This window comes from Astatotilapia calliptera, chromosome 22 (genome assembly GCF_900246225.1).
Source record: "Astatotilapia calliptera chromosome 22, fAstCal1.2, whole genome shotgun sequence".
Taxonomy (NCBI): Eukaryota; Metazoa; Chordata; class Actinopteri; order Cichliformes; family Cichlidae; genus Astatotilapia; species Astatotilapia calliptera.
In genome coordinates this window covers 30000621-30012105 of record NC_039322.1, presented here as the reverse complement: position 1 = coordinate 30012105, position 11485 = coordinate 30000621, and the positions used below count along the sequence as shown (strand labels likewise).

Genomic DNA, 11485 nt, shown 5'->3' with positions numbered 1-11485 from the left:
GCCAAACACTCTGACTCCCTTTGTGTGTGTGTGTGTGTGTGTGTGTGTGTGTGTGTGTCTGTTTTCCAAATCTGTTTGCAAACTGCTGAGCAGAAGCCAGGGAGTGGGTTCACACTGGATTAGCTCTGAGTTGGCTAAAAACCAGATAGCAGAGATAACGGTGTGTGTGTGTGTGTGTGTGTGTGTGTGTGTGTGTGTGTGTGTGTGTGTGTGTGTGTCCACAGTGGGGAAGGGGGGAGGCAGGGTGCTGATATCAGCAGGAATAGAGGCACTGATAAGACTTTCGGGATCTGCACTTCTAATGGTAATGACGGTTAGATGTTAACGAACACGGCTGATGTTTCCCGGCCTTTAGAGGTAAGTATTGTTTACAGAAAGCAAAAGAAGGAAAGATTTTCAGTGTCTTCTTAGAATTTTCATTTTTCTTTTAATCCGACCAGCTCGAGTCTGACCCAGAGTTTTTTGGGATCAGGACTTCTAATGATAATGACGGTTAGATGTAAACGAACTCGGCTGATTTTTACGGGCCTTGAGAAACAAATGTTGTTTACAGAAAGCAAAAGTGCCTTCATAAAATTTTCATTTTTTACTTCCTCCCACCAGCTGGAGCCAAACCCAGTGGGAGGAGGCCGTCATTTTCGCTTTTCCTCCTTTCTGCTTCCTCTGTTTCACCTTTACTCCCTTCTTTTCTCCCCAGAATTAAACCCATCAAGATGATGCCGCATCCCCTCGTTTCGTGGGAGGGGAAGGTGAATCCGTAAAAGGCTCTGCCTGTTCCCCAGCCGATCGATTGATGTTGAAGTGTTTACCTCACAAAGGGCTGCATAAACGGCTCGGCAGCTCGCGCTTTATGCAGAACATCGGGTGACTCTTTCGCAGGTCTCCATTGATGTTGCTTGTTTCACGCGAGAAGGAAGACGCTAATCCCCTTGATGTGCACCAAGCGGAGAGGAGGTGATATATGTGGGGGCGAGAGGGGTGGACCTCCTGCCTGTCACCTAAACATAAGACAACAAAGCTGTCTCTGCTTCGCCTCACAGCCAAGCTGCATGAACCAGAAAAAAAAAGAAAAAGAATGCCAATAGATCTCCTGTAAAACCTTTAGCACTGGAGCAGGAAAACATAGAACAAAACCACAGAGGCTGTTGAACATCCTTATTGACATATGAATTATGGTACTGAATCTATGGTACTATTTATTTTCTAAACAAACAAGAGCCTCGCTAAGAGGATTGGGAGCTTCTAGCAGGCTCTATGCTACACATTATGTACAGTACGTTACACATGTCATTCAAATTTGCTTTAATGTGACATCTGCTAGAAACCTGCTCCAAAAGTAGGTTGTAGCTTTTTTTTTTCACTACTACAAGGTGGAAGAGGTCTGTTAAACCCTGTTTTAACTGAACCCAGTGAGTATTTTAGGAACTTAGAGTGCTTCTGCATTTTCAAAAGAAAAAACACAATACTTTCTTGTGGCATAGTGTAAACTATCAGATATAGGTGTTTTGCTTTGTTCACTAGTCAAACACTAATCTTGAGGTTGATAACACTGACGTAAACACAGTAAGCCAACACTGATTAGCTTAACTCCTTTAAAGCCCCTTCCCACTTTTTATGCCATTTTATTTTTGTTGATATGTTAACTGTCCAAAGATTTAACTGCCAAACTGTAACTGCTTTAGTCCACGGTTAATGGCTAGTAGCCTTACCATCTGGCAAGCAGTGTTGCCAACTCCTCAGTAAGGAAAATCGCTAATGGTTGTCCTAAAAGTCGCTTGAAGTCGCTAAATGATGTCATCGCCTAATTTGCATAATTGGTCATGCTAATGTAATTGTAACCTACGTTGTTGGAGAGAGAAACAACATCGTGGAAGAGACATAAAGTGAGTAAAAATTGCATTTGGAATTCATTTAGAACTATAAATTAAATTTCTTTTAGCAATTATTGTTTTTTTTTAGTGTGTGTGAATGTGTGTGTGAATGGGTGGATGACTGGATATGTAAAGCGCTTTGGGGTCTTTAGGGACTAGTAAGGCGCTATACAAATACAGGCCATTTACCATTTGGTTTTTTTTATGTCACAATTCTAACCCTGCTCCTTTATCCGGGCTTGGACCGGTAAAAGTAACCTGAAAATGGCACTCTGGTGTGCCTTTGTGTGTGTGGTATGTGTTTATAAGTAATTTTAAAGCTTGTGATCCACAAAACAGCATAACAGTAAAAGAAGAACTGACTGCGTTACAGTCAGTGCGGGAGCAGCGGCTTCGTTCATGCGTGATTCATTTGCAGTTTGGACGTACAGGTGTGAACATCTGCTGCCCTGATAGCAGCGGAGGAGGACTATCCTCCGCCCGTGAGCGCTTTGGCACGGGTGAGGTGCCCACGGCAGCACCGCTGCTTGTTGAGAATAAGAGCGATATGCGTTTTCACGTCAAAAAGTCGTCATAAATAAGTCTCCAGTTATACCAGAAAAAGTCGCCAGATTTGTTGCTAGTCGCTTTTTAGAAAAAAAAGTCGCTAAGGGAGTCTGAAAACTCGCTAAATATAGCGACAAAGTCACTAAGTTGGCAACACTGCTGGCAAGTAGCACTCCTGCTACTCTAGAAGGTTTAGCCTTTTAGCATTACAAGCTCAAGTTTTACTATAGCCCCTTCCATTAGCTACTACTTCGATAGACTTGCCACGGATCGCCACAACTTGATTCGACTGGATTTTCATTAGAATCTCGTGCTAGCTAACATGCATGCTTATCGTAATAGCAATGTGTCTGAGCGTCCTGTGAGGTAATCAATATGCGACATGAACGCTACAAAAAAGGGGGACGTCGAGGCAAGAATATACCTGCTGCTCGGTCTGTGGCTTTTCGTCAGACTTGGGGAACATGGCTTTTTTTTTTGGTAGCCATTTCCCTCATTGCTGGATTTTAAAAAATGCCTGTTTTAATTTTCATGCACGAGACTAGGGTTGCCAACTCCCTGAAAAATAAATAAGGGACACCTCGTGGCCAGGGCCGGGCGACCCAGTTGTCTTCACCCTTCCCAGTGTGGTGAATTTTCTAGCTCTTTTTTTGCGTGTGAAATTATTTTTTTAACCATTTGACTTGAATTTGATTTAAGTAGATGTGTATTCTTTGTGATATGAACACATGTGAAACAAATGATCATTTAGCCATTTATTTTTAGCTCAAAATGACAACATTAACACAGTAAAACAGGTCTCTTTCTTAAACAGAAGCCTGTCATGCTTAACTTTTGAGAATATAAGTAAATCTTTCTTTAAAAGAACTCTGTCCTGCTTAACTTAAAATAATAGAAAACAATAGAAAGAAAAATATTCTTGTAACAGTCCACATTTAGTGCATTTAGTACAATTGGCTTCAGTTGAGGTATTATTTCAGCTTTTCTAATGCTAATCAGCTGCTCCTGTTTGTAAACCCGCTTGTTCCCATGATTACGCATCATAACTCATCATCATTATTCATCTATGTATTACTTTTATGTATTAGTCATCAATTTGTTGTAATCATCTATCCTTGCAGTTGTTTATTACACAAAATAAGTTATATTATCACACTTCTGGCCACATAGCGCTGATATTCATTGCACATGCCCATATTAACTTTTTCCAGCCAGGTGTTTTCCTTTTCCCATTCTTCCCTTTCTCTGAGGGGAACAAACATTGCTGCTCTAACGCTGGGCTCACACTGTGCGGTTTTAGGCCCATTTTGAGCCGATTTTTGAGTGATCGGACCGATTTTGGCCTTCATCGTGCGTCGTGTAGTATACGTGGGGTAACGAGAAGTGATTAACACCTCACGACCAGCTCCCGATCATCAATCGCTCGTGAGGGTGTCACCACAGGGGCTCACACTGCTCACGCGCAAACACGTAAACGTCGGTGAAAAAGACGGAGCAGCACGGCAGTGCAGCGTGTGATCTGGACACAAGCGACGGAGGCACAACTTGGAGAACTTTGGAAAGCTCATCCGAGCCTTTTCGATGTGGCATCACAAAATGATCACGACCACAACAACCGTGAAAATAGTTGGATCGACACTGCTGCTCAGTCACAGCTGCCTGATCAATGTTTTTCATTAGCAATTTAGCAAAGTTGATGGTGGTGGTGTGTCTGTGTGAGTGAAAGACAGAGAGAGCGAGCGACAGATTTTCTGTTATAACCTTCATTTTATGGAGGCACAGTGTGCGCACTCAGGTCGCATCAGAGCATCGGGCGGTATAGTGTGAGACTCTGCATCGTGACCTACCAACTTCTAACCCCTGCGAGTCAATCGTGCAGTTTGAGCAGGAGCTGAATAACGCGACTGAAAAAATCGCACAGTGTCTGCCCAGCTTTAGGTGTACTGTCGTCCGAGACTTGCACCGCAGTGTCGGCGTTTGTTTCCCTGTTGGCCATGCTTCTTGTTGTGGTCATCTGTTGTCTTCCGGTATTTTCTCTGTAAGCGACCTTTCCTCGACCAATGAGATGAGCGGTAATCTGAATTGTTATACTCGAATTGTCATAAGTGTGGTGTCAGCTCATTGGTCACAAAGCAGGAGAGGGGCTGGGAATTATGTTTTCAAACAAAGTGTTAATTCCATAAACATTTATAGACTACTTTTGATTCTCACTGTATTACGGGACAAAGTGCGTCCCTTATTAGCTCAATACGGGACGTGTACTTTTGTTTCTAAATACGGGACGATTCCGTTTTTTAAGGGACGGTTGGCAACCCTACACGAGACACTCTCATGACTCATCGAGTGACGCTACTGACCAGCCAATCGGTGGCATGCAGTTTGACCACATCACATTTTAGTGCCTGCTCAGATCGCTTGAAACCCCTGCCGAGGAAGTATTAAAAAAAGTACCTGGTAACAGGTACTATGACCTAATGGAAAACCCTGAAAACTGTGGCAAGTCGATCCCGGTAGGTACTAATGCAGCGGTCCCCAACCTTTTTTGCGCCACGGACACGGAAAAAGACCCAGGGAGACCGAGTTAATGAAAAAAACGATTAAAAAAAACAATAGAAACCCTGAAAACATAAATTTCACACCCGAGCCTCAACTCTAGCGGCCCGGTACCAAACGACTCACGGAGCGGTACTGGTCCGTGGCCCGGGGGTTAGGAACTGCTGTACTAATGGAAAAGGGGCTTATATGTACTTATGCATATTTTTGCTGAGCTGTGTTTATTTGTGATTTGCATTAAGCTTTATTTAATTTGACTCATAATTTGCTGCATTTGGTGCTGCGGGGTTAACTACCTGATGCCAGTCTTATTTTGTAAGGAACCTCAAATTGCATCATAATGTGTTTGCAACAACCGTCAGCTGCCAGATAGAGAATCAATACACAATGTCTTACGTTAAGGACAATCAGAGACGCCTTTGCTCGGTACACTGCACTAGTTTATCTTCACTTGCTGTTGAAGCTCAAATGGGACCAAAATCCTTAACAGGTTTTTCCATTGTACATATAAAAGATATGCTGTCCAGACACCCTTGATTCCGTGGAGTATCTTTGTTTGCCTTGTCTGGGCCAGTTCCACTGATCTTTTATCAGCAACACTGACTTTGCACTTGCAGATTTTTTTTCTAGCATCTGGCACACAAACATCTTCTTTTATTCATTCTTCTGCCAGGTGTGCCCCTGATATTTCTCAGAAAGAAACAAACTTGTTTCCTTGCTGGAAAAAAAAACACAGCTTTGCTTTTTTCCTTTTTATGTCAAGCCAGGTATTGGACGTCTTGCATTCTTCCATTTATTTTAAGTCCAACCCTGTGACAGGTCGCTGCTTTGGAGGCTTTCTAGTGAACCTGCCAGGGTATTTTCCATATCAGTGGTTGGCTGTGCTGTGGCAGAGCAGTCAGGGTAATATCCAAGCAGGCAGCCGAAGAACCAACACAAACCTCATTAGCTGCCTGTTCACTGTCGAATTTTTGGTGGGTTTTTCTACTTAACATTTGACGGTAAAAAAACATTTGCAAAGAGCTTTTAGAAATTTGAAATTCACATTTTAGATAGCTTAAAATTCAAGTAGTTTTTATGTGTGTCTTTGAGATATGGTTAATTTTTTTAATTTTTTCTTCCCCCACCTACCAAGACATTTCAGGCAAAGACTCTTCATTCAGTAAGCCTGTTCCACTACTCATTACCATAAATATCTAGTTACTCATTCACACAGCAGCAACTCAGTAAACTTAAGAAATTAAGCATCAGAATGAGGAAGAAAGGGCTGATGTGAAGTTACTTTCAACGTGGCATGGCTGTTGGTGCCAGGCAGGCTGATCTGAGTTTTTCAGAAACTGCTGATCTACTGGGATTTTCCCACAGAACCACCTCTAGGGTTTACACAGAAGGGTTTGAAAATGAGAAAATATCCAGTGAGTGGCAGTTCTCTGGGTGAAAATATGCTGTTGATGTGAGAGGTCAGAGGAATGGCTTGTAGAGAACAGTAACGTTACAACCAAGGTATGCAGAAGAGCGTTTCACACCCAGTGCCACTTCTGTTAGCTAAGAACAAGACAATGATGCTATCCGGTTGTTAAGTCTGACGTCACTAGCCGTGTCTGGACCTAAACTCCGCTGCAGGTCCATATATCAAACGATCACGATGGCATTACTGAGAGTTGAAAAACTGTCTAAAGTCTTTCATCTTTAATAAAATGATCAGCATTCTGCTCTACCAGGTGTAGCAATTGAGTTTAACATCCAGGCATCCATGAAAACAGAATTTATGACATTTAACGGAGTTAGAAGTTAGCAGGGAGTTAGCTCGCTAGCTTCTATCTAAATACAATATAGCATGTCCTGACTGCGGGGTTTTGGAAACAAATTAAAACATACAGCTCTGTTATCACTTCCAGCATAAATGAAGACAGAAAACTAAACAGCCGTGACGTTTCTAGGGTTACTGAAGTTTGGCTAGCTGGTATATAATGATGTGCTACGTGACCGCTAGTGACACAGCTATGTTAGCATAATATAAACAAGCTAACTTTTTTTCCACTCGATAAAAGTTAACATGAGTGTTCTCGGTGGTCAGGGACAAATGTAATCGCATGACAGGATGCTGTAAAAGGACCAAACTTCAGCCAGAGAACAACTGAGATAATCCATCCACAATACGAGGTTAGTCCATCATGTACTGCTGCATGGGATGGGCTGTAGTTACATCCTAAGTAGGGATGGGTATTGATAAGATTTTAACGATTCCGATTCCATTTTCGATTCTGTTTAACGATTCGATTCCTTATCGATTCTCTTATCGATTCTTTTTTTTTTAAAAAGGAGAACACTAAGTTCGATTAGCTTAGAACTTTGTTTTATATCTTCTCTTTGAACAAGATAGAAATTTAGGAGTAACATGGCCTTACAAACCCAACAGTGAGATCTTAAGAGATCCAGCCTACGGCTCTTCAATGGGGTGTCACAGGGTCCCCAGGAAAAAAAATGTATATGTAAAATAATAAAATTAATATTCTCCTGTAGCAATAACAAAGTTTAACATAAATTATTCTGTAGCAATTACACAAGAATATCCAGTAATGTCCCTGCCTACAATTAAACACATTCGCTTACCAAAGTGAAATCGGGGGCATCTGCTGTGGCAAATGGGTGCAAGCCTTTGACCACAAACTTAGACACTGCTGGGTGACATTCGTCTATCCTGGCCTGAAAGGAGACGCTACCGGTAGACTGCAGCGAGAACTGCCAGCATCTGAGCCAGCCAGACTCTGTCTCTCTCATCATGGTTATCTAAATGCAACGCACAGTAATAGCAGGTTTTGTAATAAGGTAAATCGCGCTAACATAATATGCAATGCTAATTGATTAGTTACCTGCAGTATTAACGGGAGAGGACGTGGAAACGCTACCGCTGCTGCTGGGTTGAGCTTCGCTAGTCCGGAGCGGATCAAAAACACGACATTCGTTGAAAGCAATCGCGTGTTTTTTGAGCAAATGCTTTTGCATATTCGTAGTGTTTCCTCCCTTTGATGAAATCTCTACTTTGCAAGTATTGCACGTTGCCCTGTTGTCATCCTTTCTCATAAAGTGTAACCAAACTTTTGAGCGTTTGCGCCGCTCAGGCGCCGTGTTTCCTACTGGGTAAAAGACGCTACTCAACGTGATGACGTCATTCGGGGCGACTGGAATCGATAAGGGAATCGTTTTTAAAAGTGGCAAACGATTCCAAGGAATTGAAACAGTGGGAACCGGTTCTCAACAAGAACCGGTTTTCGATACCCATCCCTAATCCTAAGGTTTTAAAAACTGAGCTTAAATAAATGATTAGCGGTAATAAAAGCCGAGGGAGGTCAACAGGGATCACTGACTGTTTTAGGAGCATTTTGAGATTAAATAGAAGAAAATACATAACATTAAACATGTTAACAACACAAAAGCCATATTAAATGCAGACTACTTTAGGCCCGAAAGAAGGATTCCTCACGTCATCACTTAACAATCGGATAGTCTGCACAGGCCCACTGGAATTGGACAATAGAAGATTGGAAAAACATAGGCAACATGAAAATACGGATCCGTCCTGCTTTGTATAAACTGTTTAGGCTGCTGGTGGTACAGTGGAGTGGGGATATTTTCCTGGCACACTTTGGGCCCCTTAGTACCCGTTGAGCATGGTTAAAATGCCACGGCCTGCCTGAGCATTGCTGCTGACCACGTTAATCCTTTATGACCACGGTTTACTGCATCCAGCAGTATTATGCATCACAAAGCTCAAATCATCTCAAACTGGTTTCTTCAATGTGGGAAGGAGTTCACAGTATTCACATGGCCTCCACAGTCATCTGTAGAGCACCTTTGGGACGCGGTGGAACAAGAGATTGGAGTCCCGCACACCCTGACTGTGTGATGCCATCATGTCAATATGGACCAAAATACCTGAGGAATGTGTCTAGCACCTTTTATTAACTGGTATTTATTAGGGTATTTAATTGTTCTGCATCTACACCAAGCATTAACAGGTTTGTCTGTACATGGTGAGCTTGACGAAATTGCATTTGGTAGTTTTTATGCAAACTGGATATGACATGCCAGTTTAGGGTCTTTAAACCTCCCCCCTTAATATTTCACACACTGGCTGTCCAGGCTGTTTTCACCAGACAACAAAGTAATCAGACTGGTTCAGTCGGGTTAGAATAATGTCTTTAAAGAAGGAGGAGGAGGAGGGTTACTGGGCGGCGGATGGACTGACCAGAGTTGACATCCCATCTTCTACACTGAAAGCTGGATTTTTACCTCTTATCCGGGCCTCAGACATGACAGTTATCTATTCCCAGCCCTGCCCAAGTTTCACTTGCCTACACATCATCTTAAGTCCTAAAAAGCAGGGACGCTAATTTAGCACAGCATTCACGCCGGTCATTTAGGAACGCAAAGATAAATGCAAATCAGGCCTTTAAATACGAGGCGAGATGACGTTAATCGGAAAAGTCATTTTTAAATCTTTAGAAACAGCACTGGTGGCTTTGAAGGGGAGCTGAAATTGTACTTTATGTCTTTGTCACCTTCAGGCACATCCACACATGAGACGCACACGTACCCGAGACTCATCTTTATGTGCAAGAGTGGAAAAAGAGACGGCTTGAGTCTCCACCAAATCCCTAAAAGCTGTCATTGACTTCAAACACTATGAATTCTTTACAGTAGAGTGCCTCTGCTGAGCGACAGAGCTGTCTGCCTTTATTTTTCCATAGGATCCTTTTGATACGGCCTCAGCCGTCCAGAATCTGTGCCTCATTGTATAAGGACCAAGGCTATTTAAATTCGCCTGAAAGGAAGCCGGAACAGGGACAGTCACACTGACGCCTCGTCAGACTGAAACTTTTATGGAATTCCTGAAGATGAGAAAACAGATTTCAGTCAACGTTACATATTCACATGGCAGAAAGAGAAACTGTGACTACACTACGCATCACTCCACTGAATGATCATTTACCAACTTAAACGGCAAATTCATTTTCATGAAGCATGTGTAATTTATGAGTGGCGTGGGATTGCGAGCGTCTATCAGTGTCAGAGTGACACGTGTGGGGCGATAATCTATTCCGTGACCCAAATTTATGCGGCGAAAATCTACAAAAACCGCTATCCAGCCCTCCCATCCGATTTCACAGCGCATCACTGTCAGCGCGATATATGCTGCGCACGCTTGTGTGTGTGCGCGCGCCTCTGAAGGAGAGGCGCATGATAAAAGGAGCGTGTTATCCATCTTATCCAGACGAGATGTTTTGAAAGGAATTCTGTTATTAATAAATTCATGAGAGCCAAAAGAAAAAGGAACATTCTGCGGCTTTGCAAAAATTATTGAAAGAAAAAAAATGGTGGGGGGGATGTGCGCTCCTTGTTAGCATTCTCTTAGACACTAGATGCGCTAGGAGGTATGTTCTCATTGAGAGGCATATTATCTCTGGTCAGCTTTCCTATCTATTATTCACAGCTCTGTGAGAAACACTGGTGGCTAGACGAACAGCAGTCACTTACAATATATCCCGGAGCAACGGCGCCCCTATTCATGTGCAAAAGAAACCTTAATAACCACGGCCGCAGATAGAGGAGAGGCTGTGAAGTTGGCAAAAGCTTGTGATTGCTTTGATTTCCAGGACTTCTGTGGATTCAACACAAACAAGATTTAAACCATAAAAAAGGGCCGATTTTTCTAATGTAATATTCACTGGCAGGTAATGTATGGGTATTGTGTAGTGGAGATGTCCAATAAAAGGGAATCTTATTTGTGCTTCTCTCTTTTTTTTGTCATCTGTTATAATCTGCAGCTGACTTTACAGACAACAAACAACTCGTGCAGCTTAGCGCTTTATTGAAAACCTGCAGGACAATGAAGGAGAGCGCCAGTCCTACGCGTCCACTGGTGTCCAAGGGATGATTGAGGATTGGTGCTTGAAATGTTAATAAATTGAAGGGGGAAATTGCCTCGTGTTTATCTGTAATATGAAAAAAACACCTCTGCTGTGATCCCCCTCGCCGCATGCTCTAAGCTTCTAAACACACCGAGTGGCATTTCAAATGCAAATTCCCCATTGTGCGTTAGCTTATTAGATAATATGTAAACACAATATGTGCCATGCATGTGGAGGATGAAATATGTGACTCCACACTGTCGAACACATCATTTTTTGTGAGACTGATTGTTATATAATGTAAGCAAGCCTCAATTTTACATATAAGGTTGAGCCATGTTGGTGTCTACCTTTGATGAAAAGTTTTTAAATAAACAGTGTTCCTACAACTGCTAGCTTATGAGCTTTTCTAAATCTGGTTGTATGGAAACACATTTGCCTTTGAGTGTTGTCTTAGCAGGGAGTGAATATTTAACAGACCAAATAGTCTTTCTTTTTCTTTTTGCTTTTTAGGTACTCGGCTGCTGTCTGTTGCTATGCAACCGCATCCTCCAATCCACCAAATTGTCAGGTTCAGGGCCAATTTCCCCTCCTCCCCCCGTT

General features: G+C 42.5%; 1 long non-coding RNA gene across 1 annotated transcript; it reads left to right on the top strand.

The window, feature by feature from the left end:
• The first annotated feature begins 200 nt into the window (after positions 1–200).
• LOC113014919 (uncharacterized) lies at positions 201–10757 on the top strand. The gene is made up of 2 exons (XR_003271030.1): positions 201–954; positions 9539–10757. It is a non-coding gene; the product is annotated as an uncharacterized LOC113014919 (long non-coding RNA).
• Positions 10758–11485: the final 728 nt, after the last annotated feature.